A 19,390-nucleotide genomic window follows, 5' to 3' on the forward strand; every position below is an offset into this window, starting at 1 on the left:
CATCAGACATGGGAGTGACCCATCTCAGATACTTCGACGAGGTTGAGCCCTCAGGTGACTGAAGTCCCAGACAATATCATGAGGAGCAGAAGAACCACCCAGCTGAGTCTAATCAACTCTCAGAATTGTGAGAGATAGTACAGTTGATATTGTTGTAAACCCTAAGTCTGGAGATTGTTATTCAGCAACAGATAATATCAACAAGGAGGAAAAGGTATCATCATCTGATCCTTTACTATGGGTTTCGTCCTTCACATACATAATCTAATTTAATCTTCACTATAATAATTTGAGATAGGTATTAGGACACCAATTTATAGGAGGTTGGGTGAAGTTACGTAAGTTATCCTAGGTCAGGATTTGAAACCCAGCTGTGGTTTGTAACTGCAAAGCCCATTCTCTCAATATTCTTGTTACGTTTTTCATAAAGTATATCACAGAATTACTGGTCTCTAAAGAGTTGAAGAACTGGGATGAATAAAAAAGAAGCGTTACTAATTAAACATTTATTTTAAATAATATAATAAATAATGTAAATGGAAGCAATGTATTACAGTGAAAAAAGAGCTTTCAGTTAGGAGCCTGGAACTTGAATTCAACTTCTGACCTAATCATTAGCTGTGTGAAACTGAACAAGCAATTTGACTATGAAAAAAAGTTTTCTTTTATAAAATAATAAAATAACTTCTTAGATTTTTGTGATGGTTGTCAGAATAAAATACTGGACATAAAGGACTTCTGCAAACAAAAATAAAAGAAAGAAAAAAGGAAAAATGTCCTATAGATACATAAAGAACAGCTGTTGAATTAACTTGAGAGTTCTCCACTTCACAGTTACCACGGAAGTATTCAGTTCCCAAATATTTGTATTTTCCTGCCTCCTTCCAGGATAAATGTTCTTATAAATACTGTTTTGTTTCCAGAGCCTTGGGACACATCACTCTTTTAAAAATGCAAAATAAAATAAACTGAAAGACAACTATTTAATACATCACTTCTTTATTAATATTTTTGGAAGCAAAGCCATGAAAAGCAGAAACCCTGTGGTTTCTACTGAATAGCTACATTTTCCCACCCCATTGATCCACTCACTTATGTTAGTTTCCTTGGGGGGAGGGGTGTAAGTGACAGCTTTAGGGAATGTGTGTACAAATACAGTCCTGACACAGACAAACAGAGGGCTCCTAGTGCGAATGGATACGAAATGAGGTCTACAATAGATAATGGCTGTTCTGTTCAGTGGAATGAGATACAAGATGTCCCATAAAGACAAACTCTGCCCCTTGGGTGGGCAGTGGCAGCTAAGAGTATTAAAATAGCCCTTGCCAACCATTGCTTAGAATCCTTGCAGCAGCTTTTATCCTGTTTTGGAAACCAAATGGTATCTCTGGTAGTCTCAGCAATTTATGTAACATTCTGTCATCGGAAGTAAAATCTAGGATCAGAATGGGTATACAAAGCTTACATTACAGAATTAAAAACAAGTGTTTAATTAATGAACAAATTATGTGCAAACTCATAAGTATGAACTGACAGGGAGTAAGGAACATGCTTTCCCTTAAAGATTTAAAATTTTATTTTTCCAAAGGTCCCAAGTCTGTATATATATCTTCTATTATGTAAATAAACATCGTGCTTCCTATTTCAAAGTGGAAGGAATGATGGTTAATTAAACCCGAAAAAAGCAATCTGCTTGATGAAATAATTGGAAATTTTAAGTAAACCAAAGAAATATAATCTGATCAATTTAATTTTGAGTTTTTCACTTAGTTTGGGGTTAATGGTAGTAATCTAACACTAATATGTACAATAATTGTATGCTTATATTTATGTGATATATTCTTACTTGTTTGACATATTATCATTGAACAAATAGGAGCCTTACCCCCTCTATTGAACTCGATAATATAAAAATAGAAATTACATTGAGGCATCTAGATGAAACCCTTCATCTGAATTAACAACCCCATTAGGAAAAATTGTGACCCCAAAATAACCACTGTAGAGTGATTATGGCTCATTTGGCATATGTTTATTCCAATCTTCCTAAATTGCTTATAATTGTTTTATTATAAATGTTAATAATATATAATGTTTACATCTGTATTTTTATCAAATAACATTTAGGAAACTTTAGAAAATTATCCTAAGTCCACATATTAAAAAGCAAGGTCAATATTCTCACAAGCATACACAATTTGTAGTTTAAGAAAATAGATAAATATAAAATATCTTCAGTGTATTATAACCACCTAATTAGAAAACGAATGTGCCCACATGAACCAGTAGAGACATATCATTACCTCACATTCATTGGTTATCACTCTACAATTAATGGAAGAAATGTACAGTCAATAGTTTAAAACAAAGTGAAAGTTCCTGTTTCAATCTAGTACACTAGAGGCCATTTATTAACATAAATGTGCTCAGGTAAGTGCCCTTTGGGGCTGCAGCCCTCATCCTCTGTGTCTTCTCTCCTAGATTCATATAGTGACAGAAGACCATTTAATCTTGGCCAGTCAAACAGTGACAATAGTTAGATAATGAGGCTGGACACATCATAATTTTCCCTACTTACCTTCTACAGACTGTAGGACCTATGCACGCACACAATCACTACTCACAAAAGAAAAGTGGGAATTTTGCAATTATACCATGACTTTATCTAATGTAGACAGCCAAAAAAGAATTCAGGAATCAATACGAACTTTTTCAGCTTGAAGTAGTCAACATGCTCAAGGACACTGATATGTCTATGTAGCACAAGTTAATTTAATATTAAGATACCAGTGGTCAGAAACCTGTCAAGCAAGAGCATAAAGAAACACAGCTGAAGGTTTTCAAGGCCATGTGAAGCGCCAACAAGCAATATAACTAGGAACAAAATGGATCCAGATACTTTATGAAATTGCAAACAACAAAAGAGAAAAATATTCAGAAATATTCACACTAATAACTACTAGTCTGAATCATTTGTAAGCTCCCAAATGCAGGAACAGAATCATAACAGGTGTAAGAATGGAGAGAAGCAAATACGGAGAACAAATGAGTTATTAATTAAGCAGCTAAATGCATTTATATTCATAAATATATAAGAAAACTAAGACACTTATGATAACTACTCTGATAAACAATTCTAGAGAAAAAGCAGCACAGCTTTTCATCATACAGTATTGCTTTATTCCTCTGCCTTTTTTGTAAATATTGAGAACATTTCTCAAAAATAGAAAATAATCAGGGAAAAAGAAAATCATTATTCTGTGTAATCTCACATAAATAGCTGAAAGGCCAGATGCTTAACTTTGTGTACATAGACAAAGGAGAACATGAAGATTGTGAACAAACCTAGAGGCCGGTTCTTGGAGACCAGAGAGACAAATGAAGGGACCCAACATTATGTGCTAAAATCTTTGCATAGAAATGAATAAACTCAAAAGAGCTGGCAGCAACATCTGTGTGACCTTTATACTGTGCCCACTCTCCTTTCAGATAAAGGTCATGATGAGGAAGACCAGCAAAAGTGCACCTGGGCCACGCAAAGAACCAGATTCCCAACTGTAGGGTGTAGAGTCTCTTTTCCACATTGTAGATACTCCCTCAGCCTACATAAGCCCATTCCAGTGCAGGAAGCGCTAAAGACTGCACAGAGTCACTAAGGGCACTATTACTTACACTTGACTTTTGGCTTGAATTAGCTGGGTTGTGTTTTAAGTGCATTTTATTGAGAAAGCATTTGGACTATAGAGTGCCCACCAAAAACAAACAGACAAAAACCAAAAACAAAACAGCGCATGCTTGTAAAGACATCCCTGTCTCATTGGGTTTGGAATACCCTTGGAGCACCTCACTGTCTTTGACTGCTGCATAGAAGTAGTTTAGAAATCCGAACTACTTGTGACTAGGCCCCTAATCACTCCTTGCTCCTCACTCAAATCCAACCTCTGCATCATTTTCAGATTCACGTTCCTAAAACCACCTACCCAACATCACCTCTGACTCAAAATTGTCAATGGCTTCCAACAGCATTTCCCAAGATAGCCTCTACAAACAGCCCCCACAATATGTTCCCTTAAGAATAAATTCAGTGGCTGGGCATGGTGGCTCACACCTGAAATCCCAGCACTTTGGGAGGCTGAGATGGGCAGATTGCTTGAGCCTAGCAGAGTTTGAGACCAACCTGTGCAACATGGCAAAACCTCGTCTCTACAAAAAGATACAAAAATTAGCCAGGCATGATGGTGCATGCCTATAGTCGCAGCTACTAGGGAGGCTGAGGTGGGAGGAATACTTGAGCCCAGGGAGGTTGAGGTTGCAGTGAGCCGAGATTGTGCCACTGCATTTTAGCCTAGGCAACAGAGCAAGATCCTGTCTCAATTAAAAAAAAAAAAGAAGAAGAAGAAGAGAAGAAGAAAACCAAAAGTAACAGATTCAGTGATCAAAACTATTTTAAGAAATTCTTAGAGAGAACTTCTGTAGGAGAGAAACATTTTTTTAACTTTCTCCCAGCTTTTCTTACTTTTTCAACCATGGGGACTTCTTTTGACTAACAGTTCTACAATATCCAATAGAACTAGCCTTCCAGAAAGAGGGGTCTTGGGAAATGCTGGCCCAAAAGATGAAGTTCAAATTCCTTAGCATGCATGTGATGACCCATATTAATGGGTCTCTGCTACCGCTCCACCTCCACCTCCCACCCTCTCTTCCAGGTGCTCAGGTCCCTGCCTGAGCTCAAGCCCTCTGCGGGGTAGAGTGCTCTCCCTCCTCATGTCTAAGTCCCACTGGGGTCAGCTGATACTCTCCTTCCCCCAGCTGGCCTATCCCAACCACACCAGCCTCATCCATCACTTTATCTTCCAATCTCCCATTCCACTGATTTCCTTCTTCTAATTCCCAGCTCCACATTAAGTGTTTTGGGGGAATCTTATAGGCTTTGTGTCCTTTTTCTTCACCTAAATTTTAAGTTCCTTGAAGGCATTTGTATTTTATAAATAATTTTATAACTAACTTATAACTAATTACATTTTATAACTAATTACTATGAACTCATGAAACCTAAGATCTTGTACGTATGTTAAATAAATGGTATGTTTTAATGAAAATAAGATGAGTTTCTCCAACTATGTCAGTGTAGCAAGAGGAAGAGGGAGATCATGTCAAAACAGAATAAAAATCTCAGAGTAATGTAATTTAGCAGAGTGACTGAGGGATGTCCTCAAAGCAACATCAGGATTCCAAAGTTCTACAAAATCATCACCAGTGCCAAAATGTTGAACAAGAAACCACAGATACAAAGTCGTGGTGTGCACCAAGCCCTAAAATTGACTGTCCAATGAAAAAAGAGGATATATTCCCTAATCTGATCTAAAGTAGACACAATGATTCATAGGAAGAGAAGAAAAAGAGGGACAGGTCTTTTGGGGTCTGTTAAGTGCCAAATCAGATAATTTGCTAATTTCTAATACAGTAAATCCTCAAATTTCCTTCCTTTCTACGTGTCTTCTATTCAACACATATTTATTAAACACTTACTGGGTATCAGGCACTGAGAAAAAAAGGCAGCTGGAAATGTCTTGGGGAAAATTGGGATAAAGTATGAGGTACAGAGACACAAAGGTTTCTTCCTTCTGAAAGCCCTAGTAAAATGAGAAAGCAATTTTTTTAAAGTATATTAATGCAATGAGGATGAGGCAGCCTAAAATAAGTAAGTCTCATCTAAAAGCTGTCAAAAGCCATAAGTGGGCAGATGCATGTGATGTCAACTTTATGTGTTTCTTTCATTTCTTTCAAGAACCAGTGACTTTCTGTTGCCAAATGTTCAATATTAGAATAAAGAACACCAGTGGTAATCACTCTTTTAAGTCCAACACATTGCCTGACACATGGTAGGCACCTAATAACCATCTGTTGAGTAAACTAATAAATGAACAGATGAGTGAAAAAAGGCAGGAAAGGAGGCCTTCCACCTATGCACAGAAATGCAGTGTTTAGTTGGAACTTATTTGGTGCTGTAATTCCTTTACACTGGAACACAGTGAAGGGTGGGTTATACAGATCAATCAATGCCTTCTTGAGTTAATTCACAACTCCCTTAAAAACATTCTTATTGAAGATCAAAATTCATAGGTGAAACAAAATATTTAGATAGCCCTACATGATTCTTCTCCCATGTCACAGTAATGCAGGCAAATTTAGGACTCCTACAATAAAAGTACCATGCCAGAATTTTGAATAAATAGTCCATTTTATACAATCACAATAGGAAAAAACAGTGGAGCGAGTGACAGCTGAATTTGGACGCCTGTCCCTCGGGCGGAGGTAAAAAGAACTGCACTACGATATTAGTATTTTAACAAGTTTATGTTTTAAAAAAGTGACTAAGAGGAAAAACAAAAGTAGAACAGTCTGGGAGAAGGCAAGCTGATACAAATTTGCATCAGGTGAACTGTGTGTTATATATTGAATCTGACTGTAATGCCAGTAGGTTGAATTAATTCATCTTATCTTACTTACAATGCCATGCTTAACATTTGGCACATGTGGGCATATGTGTGAAACTTGATACAAATTAAATTAGAAAAAAATGTTGGTAGTTTACATCTCATTAATAGAAAAAATAAACCAGAAAAATTATTGATGATAATGTGGTCTTTAGACTAGGAAGAACCTTACAAGGAAGGTGAGGAGGATCTTTTCCCAGGAGGTATTTGCAATGAAAATGAGCAAAGAACTGAGAAATGGAAAAGAATAAATTCTTTGCTGTGTGATTTAAAAAGCCCAATCTTTTCTCTCGCATTTCTATAATGCTGTGAACAGAGTGTAGGGGATTAAGAGATTGTTGAACCCAAATACAACCCTGTATATTGTAGTTATTACAGAAATCACCTTCAAGTTTTCCAAACGATTCAAAGTACCAGCAAAAACCACCCGAGGTAGGCTTATCTCATAGGATAACTCTCTCCTTTGCAACCCACAGTGTTTTATTTAATAACACCGCTATAACACTTAAGTTTACCTTATTATATAATAATTCTAACATAACAGAGAAAATATCTATTTCACAGATATCAATACTGCTGTCATTGAAAAGGTCCAAAGATATAGTATGTTTCTGACACAGACCAGGGCTTAATAAGTGACAGATGTATTTATTATGATGATGTTCCTTACTATGATGCTATTATTATTTCTTATCATACAAACCCCTCTTCCAGCTGAGAATAAGACTGTGTTCTTCATCTTTGCATCCCTTGCAGCCCAAGCACAGTGACTTTTTACAAGCATTTGATGAATTTAATGTTAACTGAAATGTCGAAGCTTATCTTTAAACTAAACTGGTTTATCTCATGAACTGATCTGTTTGTATCTCAAGGAAAGAATAGGTATCATCTTCCATCATACTTGTGGAGGGCCACACTCCCTCTGAAAGTAGCTGCAGTAATATTTAATAACCCAGAGACTTAGGTTAGCTCTGAACTAAAATGCTATAATATTTAGAAATGAAAATAATACCCAGGAATGCCAATGTAATGCCAATGCCAATGTAATTGCTTCAGGTTATAACTTCCCTATTAATGATTGTTCTCTGTAGGGTGCAGGGAGGAGGTTGAGAGACGAGGTTAATGTGAAATAGCCAGTCTCATCCAGTCCAAAGTGGTATGAAAATTATATTAAAAGACCATAGCTGCTAACATCTGTTGGCTTTCTTGTGTGGGGGCCACTGTCTCATGCCCTAATATGTGTTAGATTTTATTCTTAACATCTTATAAATGCACATAATTTTTTTAATTTTTATAGATGATGAAACAGGTTAGAGAGATTCATAACCTGGCCCCAAATCACATCAATAATAAATAAGGGAATCAGGCTTTGAGTTCAGACCTACATGTTCCCAAGTTTGAAGGAGTAATCCCACATAACATGTGTTCTTAGCAACATTCTGAGTTCCCAAATCTCCGGCTATTTAGAGGCCATAGTTTTACCCATAGCAGCAAGTGCTATGACTTATGTTCAAGACCTTTCAACACAACACAAAATGATTAGCTTCTCTCCCGTTCTCTAAGCCCTTCCCACCTGCTACAGTACCTGGAAATCTAGGTACCGGCATGCTTCTTAAAGCACTTTGTAGGCTATGTTCATGTCTGAGATGAGTAACAAGTTCACAGAGCCTGTTTATTTATGCCACCTACTCTCTGAGAGAAAGGACCATGTGAAAACAGTGTTTATTAGGAGAATGAGGATGGAAGGGCGTAATATCCAGGAAGCAATCCCAGTCGGGGCAACAGCCTTCAGGAGCAATACTGCACCTCTATCCTGCAGCAAGAAAGTCTCAACCACCCACATTCTTATTCATCTACAGAAACCCAACAGGACAAAACTATTAAACGTTTTAAAGGAACAAGGTATCAGCTAAGTATGAAATGGCACAGTTCCACATAAAAAGCAGGAAGGCTTGTTCTCCAAAAATGCCCCTTGGTAAATATTTACTGGGTGATGGCACAAATAATAGGGCCGCTGATTAGGGGGTTACAAAGAAGACTGACACCCCTGAGCCCGGATGATGTTAGCCATCAGCACAGTGCTCTTAACTTTCCCTGCTCAAGTCTCTCATGTTTTATAGAAAAATTTGAGGAGTATGCCTAAGGTTGGAATCAGCCTCACCTCTCTCTCAACTTCATTTGAAAACCTGAAGCTACTAAAGTCCCTTGCCAGAAGAGGGCTCACCCGCCCCACTATGCCCAATCTAACTTCCCAAATAGATCTACATTGTTTGCATTATGTGCTTTTCATTGACATATAATCAACCTAGAGATTTAGGTTAGCTCTAAACTAAAATGCTGTAATATTTAGGAATGAAAATAATAACCAGGAATGCCAAATACAGAGTCACAGGCTTGAGTAAACAAACTCTCTAGGAAAAAAAAAAAAAAACTCTACATGTCTAAAACTTGCCACCAACCTTCATGGTTATTAAACAATAAAAAGCTCCCTTGGGCATCTTGAACCTTCCTCATAACAGACCTTGCCCTAGGATTACTTCTTGGCTTATCTGTTATCTAGTCATACCCAAAGCCAGCCCCCAGCCATAATAATCTCCCTATGATATACCACCCTGCTTGTAAAACTTCTTTGAACAAAAGTTTTCAAAATGATACACAAGATCAGCATGATATCTGAAATGCAAACCAAAATTTATGACTATCAGCTAGCATTATAAAAACCATTTTTGGAGGAAAGTCATGAATGATATTCACAACTACCGAGTCAGAAGGGCTGCCCTCCATGTTCAAGGAGTGGAGAAAAGGAATCTACACAAAGGCCTTCTGTACATCCTCCCTAAAAATTATTTTAAAAAAGAGAAACTGCCATTTATCCACGTGAGATATGACTGGTTTTCAAAGTAATGGGTAAAAATGACCAAAACCTTGATTGTCTTCATTATGGCTCACATAAGGCACACAAACTCTTTTTTTTATATTCTAAGTACAGAAAATTGCTTCATTTCTCAAGTAAATATATGCTAGAAACTTGCGGATATCTCAAGAATGCTTTGTAGCTAAAGAAAGTAACATCATTGCCTACTCATTTTGCTTAATTTGCTAGTCTCCCAGCAACTTTGTGCTAACACTTTCATCCCATTTTAGATCCTAGGATAAGGCAATAGTCCAGAGCCCTGGAAAGCCTCCACCTCCAGCAGTTCACCAGGCCACTGAAGCCCCAGGATGGAGTTTCTCTCCAAGACACCCTTCTGGTAATATACATGTTACGTGCATTTCACTTATCTTCTCCAAGTTACATTCCAGTAACTAAGCTTCAGAAGCTTCTTATGAATTGTTTATTCTGTGTTTTAAAGCTCCATCAGCTGTTAGGATGATTTGCAATATTTTTCTTTTTGGTTAAGCAGGATTGGTGAGCATTACTGGGCCTTTTGGTGGAATCCTTGCTATTTAAAATTCCTGCTGCTGGGATTAAAGGAGATAATGTCCTTGAAAGCCTTTTGTAAACTGTAAAGTCCTAGTCAAATGTAGTGTGCTGTTATCACATTAACCATCATAGCAATAACCATAAACCAGCTGTAATGGGGGCTTTAAAATGCTGAAACCCATTTGGGTCTTGTCTTTGCTCCATTCCCACCCCCGGGGGCCTACAATGGTGCCCAACATATGGGAGCCTCTCAAGGAAGTTTTGTTTGGAGGAACAAATCAGTGACTCAGAAACATCACATGGTTTTCCAAAGTAATGTCCATAGGCAAAAAGAAGCTAAGTACGACAATTTAAATAATGAAAATACTCTGCCAAAAATATTGGGGTGCTGGGAAGAAATGCTACAGAACAAAGTTCTTCTAAAGAGAATTGATTTGATAATGAAATCTGGTCCTTTACAGTCAGACTGGGAAGGAGAAGGAGTAGAGACAGGTGCAGAAATGTATTAGTCCAGAAAATGTTAGTCCAGGATGGCTTAGAGAAGGAGGCTGCCATCCCAGAAAAGGGAAGGGAGGCTGCAGTTTGAGAGGGAGTATCAAACAGAAAACAAAAAACAAACAAAACCCCCACAAAATAGGCAAAAGCTACTCCTGCAAAGAACATTATAAATGCAGGCTTTTTATCTAGACTATGTCTTTAAAGTGGTGGAAATGACCAATTCTGTGTCTTAGGAGGGAGGTGGCATGAAGCCGGGAAATGACTGAGGAAGGGATACTGATATGAAATGATTTATTTCTGGAAAATGCTCTTGTAAGCGTTTGCAGGAATAGTTCTGGTTACTAGAGGGGTAGTCTATTTTAGGTACCTATGTATAAGGAGGAGTGAACGAGTGAACAAGTTAGTGGGGATGAAAATAAAAAGGGAAGTGGTAGCGTCCAGCAACACGGGCCTCATTCATAAAACTCAGAAGCCTCAAGGATAAGAAGAGAAATTCCGGGGTGGCTGCCTGTTACTCAGCAAGAAAGCGAACACTGGCTTGCTGGCTCAGCACTTAACCTGAGATGAGGATGTCCTAACAGCCCTTTTTCTCTAAGGGGTAGTGTAGGGTGGGGTGGGGCCAAAAGGAGAGGAGGAGGAAGGCCTGCCACCCGGGAGGTCCCTAGGACTCAGCAGCAGGGAGGGCCTTGCACCAGCGCTCCGCTCTGTTCCAGAAAATATCCTATTTCTGACCATCAATCAGCATTAAGCCAGTTTGGGGGCTGAGCTTTAGGCACAGGCAGTTGCCAGTAGCAACAGGGCACACGCTCCTGGTGAGCTGGGTGGGAGGTGGCAACAAGGGAGGGGCCGCCTGGGCAAGTGGCCTGGAGCTGGGCAGACAAGGTCAGGGATCTCCCCTACACGCGCAAGGGAGGCAGTGCGGAGGGTGGGGGAGGGGGGATCGTGGCATTAGGTGGGGACAGGCGCGCCCTGCTGGGGCCGGGCCAGGGAGTGGCCCAGGCCTCTGACCTCGCGGGGGAGCAGGGAGGGAGTTTTCCCAGTGGCACAGCTATGCCCCTGCCAAACCCAATGGCCTCCCGGCCCGGGAAAGGCGCCACTCCAGTGGCCCCTAGACACTGGAGTCAAGGCCAAGCGACAGGAGAGGCGCTGGCCCTCTGCTTGGGAGGACCACAGAACTCAAGATCTGCCCCTCCCCTGCAGCCCCTTTACGCCCCCACCCTTTAGGAGTCTCTGGAAGATGCCAACGTGGAAGTGTTTCTGCACGTGTGTGTGTTTTCATTTGTGCTTCCCACACAAAAGCGAGGCCCCACAGGTGGAGAGGAGGGCGTGTGTGCGCGCCTGTAGAGCGGGGCTCGGGCTGCGTGGGAGCTGGGCGGGGATGCGCACACAGGGACCGACTCCCACAGACTGTCCCCCTTCAGGTGTCCTGGTGCAGGCTTTCAGGGAAGAGAGAGCCCCTAACCTCGCCCCACCTCCCAAAACTTCTCCCCCTGCCGTTGGGCTATGGTAAAGGGGAAAGGACAGGACGCAGGACCTTGAGGGAGGCATTGAGTCAGAGGGCAGAGAGGGGTCAAGGAAACCCAGGCGGGAGGCGCGGAAGCATACAGTCTGCGGGAACAACGACTGAACGGGGTAGTGGGAGCCAGGTGCCGAAGGGCTGGGGCTAGGGTGGCGGCGCGCAGGGGGCGCGCCTGGGCGGGGATTGGGCTGGCGTCTCCTTACCTGGCCTTCGGTGGAGCATGCTGCTGCGGGCTGGGGGCGGGGTGGGCGCTGCGTCCCCAGGGGTTGACTCTGCAGCGCCTTCACTTCGGGGGCAGCAAGGCGCGCGCTGCAGAGCCGGGAGTTGCCAAACTTGCCATGTCCAGAGCGCGGAGGTAGCCTGGGCCACGCGCGCACCGCAGCCCGGGCACCTCGCGCTCCTCCGCTTTGTTGTGTTCCGCCGCCAGTCCCCCTGCGCCTGCCTGCCAGTGTCCCCGAGCCCTCTCCTGCCGCGGGACGTTTCACTGGCGCTCAGGGAGGCCCCTCGGGTGGGCAGTGCCACTTTCCTCCTGGAGGCGCGCGTTAAAGAGCTGCCTGGGAGCTCCCGGCGGGCGGCTCGGCTTGCGCTCTGATGAGGAGGCTGGGGCCCATCGATTCCCACCCCCTACCCACTCCCCCTCCCCTCCCCTCCGCCGGGCCCCCCCATCAGAAGCTGCTTAGGATCGGCGCTGTCAAATCCAGCCCATCTGCTGCAATCATAATCAGTCTCAACCGAACGGTTCTGACAAATCTCCGCCTGGAGCTGGAGTTGGAGAAGCTGGAGAGTGAGGGGCGGGGAAGGGAGGTGGGGGTGAGGGGACGATGGGGACCGGGCGCCCTGAGAGGGGGCCTGGAGGCTTCTATTGTCTGCCCCTAACGGAGGAACTGAAAAGGGAAGCAGGGATCCAGAAGGGGAAATAGTGCTTTCATTTCCTAGTAAGAAAAAAAAAATCTATTCCCGCAGGTCCCTGGTTCCCTTCACGCCCCCACCCCCAGCCTCAGCTCTGTCTGGGTGGAACGAATGTCTGCTAATGAACTAAACAAACAGGTCTCTTAATCTTATCATGGAGCTGACCCAGAGACTGGCACAGATATCCAAAGTATCATAATTGGCAGGTAAGAGCTGGAACTAACAGCCATTTGTCTGGAGTCAGAAGTTGGTTCCCAAGTGCATTTGGGAATAAAGCTCTTGGGGGGAGAACGGCCGTGTAGTGTAGTGTAATTGGCCAGGAAGCTTGGCCCTTGGCCTCCTGTTGGCATTTCCAGAGATAAAAGGAAATCTGCTTTGGGCAAGAAAACGCTGAATTCCCCTTAGCCTCATTTTGAATTTAAAAGATTCGCATATTTTTTTTCTTTTTCTCATGAAAATACTATTTTTCAAGAAATGCTATTTTATTAGAAAATAATGACTTCAAAAATTGAAAATTTTCCAAGCAGAAATTGCTTCACCTGTAGATGAAATGAGATGCTCCTTTCAATAATATACTTTGAACCATTCCAAAAATTCCACTTTAATACAATCACATATATTTGTACTGGTGATAGATTCACAAGGATTATCTCAAAAAAATGTTTTCAAGTATAATATAAATGGCAGTAGTCCTAGAGACATACAAACAAGTCTTAAAGCATGGAAGAACACAACCAATGGGATTATGTCTAGTTTTATACATTCTTCTCAAGTGCTGGGAAATGTCCAATTACCTTGAATGACAGTATTTATTCGGGAAATAATTTGTTGGATAAACAAATCACCAGTGGAAAAGTTGAAGAAAATTTTAAGCCCTTTATTCAGATAGGTATAAGAGCTAAGCAAAAATAAATATAATTTACTGTGAAAACTGAATAAAATTCTAAATTAGGGCTCAAATCATTCTTTTGCTTTATGCTATACTTGAGAAATGTGTGCAAGCCACATTAAGCACTCACTTATCTAGGCAGAGACTGTGTTTTCCACTTATTTTATAGCCCGGGGTGCTTACAACAGCACTAGGCAACTATGGACACTCTATGAATACTGATGGTTTGAAATTTTGATTTACAGGTCAGAATTAAAACTACATACATCATGGTGACTTTATAGCTGAGGCAAAGTGGAGCTCAAGTGTTACTTTCCCAGTAAGCAAATCATGTAAGTCAAGGACAACTACTGGTTAGATTTTACAGCCTTTTTTTTTTTTTTTTTTTTTTTTGAGACGGAGTCTCGCTCTGTCACCCAGGCTGCAGTGCACTGGCGAGATCTCAGCTCACTGCAAGCTCCGCCTCCCAGGTTCACGCCATTCTCCTGCCTCAGCCTCCTGAGTAGCTGGCACTACAGGCGCCCGCCACCGCGCCCGGCTAATTTTTTGTATTTTTAGTAGAGACGGGGTTTCACCGTGGTCTCGATCCCCTGACCTTGTGATCCGCCCGCCTCGGCCTCCAAAAGTGCTGGGATTACAGGCGTGAGCCACCGCACCCGGCCGATTTTACAGAATTTTTATGAATATTTAAGTTTAGAGTTTTTCATTGATAATTTGTTTAATGTGTTTATTACTAGCAATAAAAATTTTGCTAAAATTAACATGGTGCCAAGAAATGAATATTTCAAAAAGGGTCCTCTCTTACAGAATGAAGTATCATGCTGGTGACTAATTTAACTAACATTGTCCAGGAAACTGCTGTTGTCCAGGAAGAGAAGAGTTGAGCTGAGTGTCAACTACTGGGCTTCTGGCACCATCCTGCACAAGAAATTGATAAGTTCTACTGTGTTATTTCCTAGCTTGGTGGTCTCAGTTGCATCCCAGCTAACTTATAGCCTAAATTGACAGGCCCACCTCCAATTTATTAATTCCTTGGTCTTAACTTCAAAATATATCATCTCATGTTTACTCAATTATTTATTGAACAATCACTATGTGTCAGTGTTGGAATATATGAAGGAAAAATCAAACAAAAATTTTTTACCTTGTGGAGCTTACATTCTGGAGGAGAAGACAAGTTAGAAAAGAGTACATAAGTAAATTATAATGTCTATTAGAAGGTAATAAGTGCAATAGAGAAAAATAAAGCAGAGTGGGCTGGGTGGTGCACAAGTTTAAATACAAGAGTGCTCAGTAAAAATCTCATTGAGAATGCTAAGCCTGAATGAATGATTAAAGGAGGTGAGGGAGCAGGCAAGCCATGCAAATATCTGGGAAGATGGTCCCAGGAAGTGGGAAAAGCAGATGTAAGTGGCCCTTAAATATGATTGCACCTGGCAAGGTCTAGGAACATTAATGAAGCCTTGAGAACAGGACACAGTGAAGGGAGAGGGTCAATGAGGGTAGGCTTAGAAGACAGATCACTGGGTGGGGCCAATTAAAGGACTTGGAATTTTACTCCAAATGACAGCGGAGGACACAAGACACAGAGGGAGTGACATGATCATCTGACTTTTGTTTAATAGATCACTCTGGCTCCCATGTTGAGAATTAATTATAGGAGCAGAGAAGGAAGCAGGGAGATCTGTTATTAGGCTATTGCAAGAATCTAGGTAAGAGATGATGGCTTGGACTGGGTGATAGCAAGAAAGATAATGAGAATTGGTGGTGATTTTGAATTGCTTTGAATGTAGAGCCAACAATGAGTGGCTCGAAAGAAAAGAGGGAGTAAAGAGTAACTCCAAGCATTTGGCCCTAGCAACCAGAAGGATGAAGTTGCTATTAATTGAAATGAGAAAGACTATGGGTGGAGCAAATTTTGGTGGAAGAATCAGCTTATATGGGTTAAGACTGGAATGCCTATTAAGTTAAATTTTAAAAATAACTTACGTAAAGCTCTTAGAATAGTTCCTGACTTTTTGTAAGTGCCATACAAATATTTGTGGTGGTGATTATTATTGTTATTAATGTTTGCCAACCAAAATGAGATGTTGAATAGACAATTGTACCATGATTGTGGTGGTAGTTGCAAAACTATATTTTGTTATAATCCAACTGTACACTCAAAAATTGGTGAATTTTATTGTACGTAAACTAAACCTTAAAAAAATTATTAAAAAACAAAGAACTTACTCTCATGTTTTAAAAGGGAGAATATGGAACTTTCCCATCTGAGAAGCAGCAGCTTCGGAAGTATCACCATTTTGTATACCCATTGAAATAACTGATGTAAATAAAGATCACCAATAGATGCTAAAGCCATTAAGTAAGGGTTTGATGGAAAATAGTGAGGTAGGTGAATAGGGTCTGGAGGCAGAGAACCTAAGGCCGATTCACGCTGACTTCCTAAAGCTAAATCAAAAGGAAAACCCCAACTTCCCACACTTAAGTAAAAAAAGTACTGGAGGCTGCTCCCTTTACAAACCACCCTCTCCTTTCTGCGTGGCAGATGGAGAATTGAAAGTATCTTTGATTGGTTGCTTTCCACAACCAATCAGATGCTTGCATAGGGTGTAACGTTTGTAACTTCACTTCAGCCTGATTGGTTGCTTCCCTCCGACTGATTGCCGGCCACTACTTCATTTACATAGGGTGTACACCAAGTAACCAATGGGAAAACTCTAATTCTGTATTGGGGCTCTTGGATCCTATTCTTGGACCCGCTCCCACCCTGTGGAGTGTACTTTTGTTTTTTGTTGCTTCAATTTTTTTTTTTTTTTTTTTTTTTTGAGAGGGAGTCTCACTCTGTCGCCCAGGCTGGAGTGCAGTGGCATGATCTCAGCTCAGTGCAAGCTCTGCCTCCCGGGTTCACGTCATTCTCCTGCCTCAGCCTCCCGAGTAGCTGGGACTACAGTGGCCCGCCACCAGGCCCGGCTCATTTTTTTTTTTCATATTTTTAGTAGAGACAGGGTTTCATCGTGTTAGCCAGGATGGTCTTGATCTCCTGACCTCATGATCCACCAGCCTCGGCCTCCCAAAATGCTAGGATTACAGGTGTGAGCCACTGCGCCCGGCCTTGTTGCTTCATTCTTTCCTTGCTTTGTGTGTTTTATCAAGTTATTTGCTTAAGAAGCCAAGAACCTGGACACACTCCAACAGTAACAATAGAATATTCCAACTACAAATACTGCCTCCTGACTTTTTGTTAACTGCGAAGGGGAAAAGCTGTATTAGACAAGGGAGAAATCACCTGACACGTTTCTCCTTATGTGATGCTGTATGAAAAGTTTTTTGCAATATATTTTTGCAAAAAACATGTTTAATCTGAGTCTGAGCAAGGCCTTTGCTATAATTCCCACCTTACAGGAAATAAAGATGATAGAGGAACAGATAAATGACATCACAAGGAAACCATTAGGCATAGCGGAATATGGAACTTGCTAGAGGTCTTCAAAAAGTCAGTGTTCATAGAGAATAAAAAAAGTAGAGGCACTATCATAGATTGAAAGAGACATGACAAATGCAACTAATGGGACTGGGCATCAGTGCAAAATAAGCAGCTATAAAAGACATTTGGGACATGATTAGAGAAATTCAAATAAGACTGGTATTAGCGGATATAATAGAATTTTCATTAATTTTTCTGGGGGTAAAAGTGATACTGTGGTTATAAAGAAAGTAGTCCTTATTTTTAAAAGACACATACTAAAATATCTGGGGTTGAAGTATCATGGTATCCACCACACATTTTGGAAAAAATATCTGTGAAGTAAAAATATTAACATTTGTTGATGCTAAGTTGTGTGCAGATAAATATTTTATTATTCTGGTCTTTTAATTTTTCTATATATTTGAAATTTTTCTTAATAAAAATTGAGCAAAATATACTTATAAAAATCCATGCTCAAAAAGTAATTATAGGAAAATTAGAAAAATTTAGAAATTGATGTCTCAAAAATATCCAAATTATAAGATGGAAAGAAAGGAGTATGTAGAAGGAGATTAATAATTTTAGTGGACATGTAGAAATGAAGAAAAATGGAAATAAATGTTCAAAGTACCCAAACAAAACAGAACAAAAAAAATAGAATAAAAGAAATGAAATCAAAGTCTAATAAAAGAGAACACAAATCAATACAGGATCAATAAAACAAAGTCTGGTTATATGAATGAAAAACAGTGGAGATATAAATCAATAAGCTTAGGGATAATAAAGACTATATAACTAAGGATAAAATAGATTTTAAAAATAGGACTACTTTACTATGAGCAATTTTATCTGTTTTCAAACTTATTGACATAAAGTGATCAATGTCCTAAAATAAACTTTTAATAAAATTCAATAATCCACGGAATCTTGAACAATCAAATAGATTGAATCAGTAGTTGAAAAAAAATTTACTGCTGCATAAACATAGGTCCAAAATTTTAAACTTATTCCTTGAGATAAAATTTACCCAAGTTGAATTTGTTTTTAGCATATGCACCGTTATGCAACCACCACCATCCCCTTAGAACAATTTATTTACCCCCAAAAAGTACCTATTAACATTCACTCCTCATTCTCCAGCCAGAGGCAACCAACAATCTGCTTTCTATCCCTGTAGAATTGCCTCTTCTAGACACTTAGTATAAATGGAATCATACAATGTTTAGCCCTTTCTCTGGCTTATTTCCCTTAGCATAATGTTTTCAAGTTTTGTCCATGTTGTAGCACGTATTGGTGCTTCATTCCTTATTTCCAAATAATATTCCACTGTCTTCATGTACCACATTTTATTTATCCATTCATCAGTTAATGGGCATTTGGGTTGTTTCTGTTCTTTAGCTATTATAAATAATGCTTTTGTAAACATTCATGTACAAGTTTTTGTGTGGGCATATGTATTCATTTCTTCTAGGTATGTACCTAAGCTGTGGAATTGCTGAGTCCTATAGTAAGTGTTTAACATTTTGAGGAACTGCCAAGCTAGTTTCCAAAGCAGCTGCACCATTTTACATTCCCACCAGCAATGTCTGAGCGTTCTAATGTCTCCACAGCCTCTCCAACACTATTATCCTTTGTTTATAGTCATGCTAGAGGATGTAAAGTGATGTCTCATGAATTTTATTCGCATTTTCCTGATGGCTAATGACGTTCAGTATCTTTTCATGTGCTTATTGGTCATTTGTATGTGTATTCTTTGGAGAAATTTCTTTTCAACTCCGTTGTCCATTTTCACATTGGGTTATTTGTCTTTTGATTGTTGAGTCAGGGGCTCATTACCCAATCTTCACAAAACTTGAAAAAATACAGAAACTCTAATAACCCATATCTCACAGAGAGTTACAGGGAATTTTTTAGAAGGGGGAGGAGGAGAAAGAAGGAAGAATAGGAGGAGGAAAGGGGAAAACTAGGGGAAGGGAAGAGGAGGAAAGATTTTTATCAGGTTAGAAGGACTCTGATACCAAAAGTAAATATAGGCTGTATGGGAAAGGAAAATTAAGGAGGCTCTCAAAAATTCTTAAGAAAACTTAATCCATCAGTGTGGAAAATTATAACAGTAGTAATAATAATGGTTATAATTAAATGGTGTTACTAAATAAGATTTATCCTGCAATGTAAAGATGATTTG

The 19,390-nt window shown here is 40.1% G+C and overlaps 1 protein-coding gene and 1 long non-coding RNA gene across 7 annotated transcripts in view; one reads left to right on the plus strand and one right to left on the minus strand.

The window, feature by feature from the left end:
- The window catches only part of NCKAP5 (NCK associated protein 5), a 996,333-nt gene that overhangs the window by 582,957 nt on the left and 393,986 nt on the right, over positions 1–19,390 (minus strand). The gene's annotated exons all lie outside the window — the stretch shown is intronic.
- LOC104005184 (uncharacterized) lies at positions 11,664–17,601 on the plus strand. The gene is made up of 4 exons (XR_678395.5): positions 11,664–12,065; positions 12,902–13,053; positions 13,982–14,068; positions 14,544–17,601. It is a non-coding gene; the product is annotated as an uncharacterized LOC104005184 (long non-coding RNA).

The sequence above is a fragment of the Pan troglodytes genome, chromosome 13 (genome assembly GCF_028858775.2).
Source record: "Pan troglodytes isolate AG18354 chromosome 13, NHGRI_mPanTro3-v2.0_pri, whole genome shotgun sequence".
NCBI lineage: Eukaryota > Metazoa > Chordata > Mammalia > Primates > Hominidae > Pan > Pan troglodytes.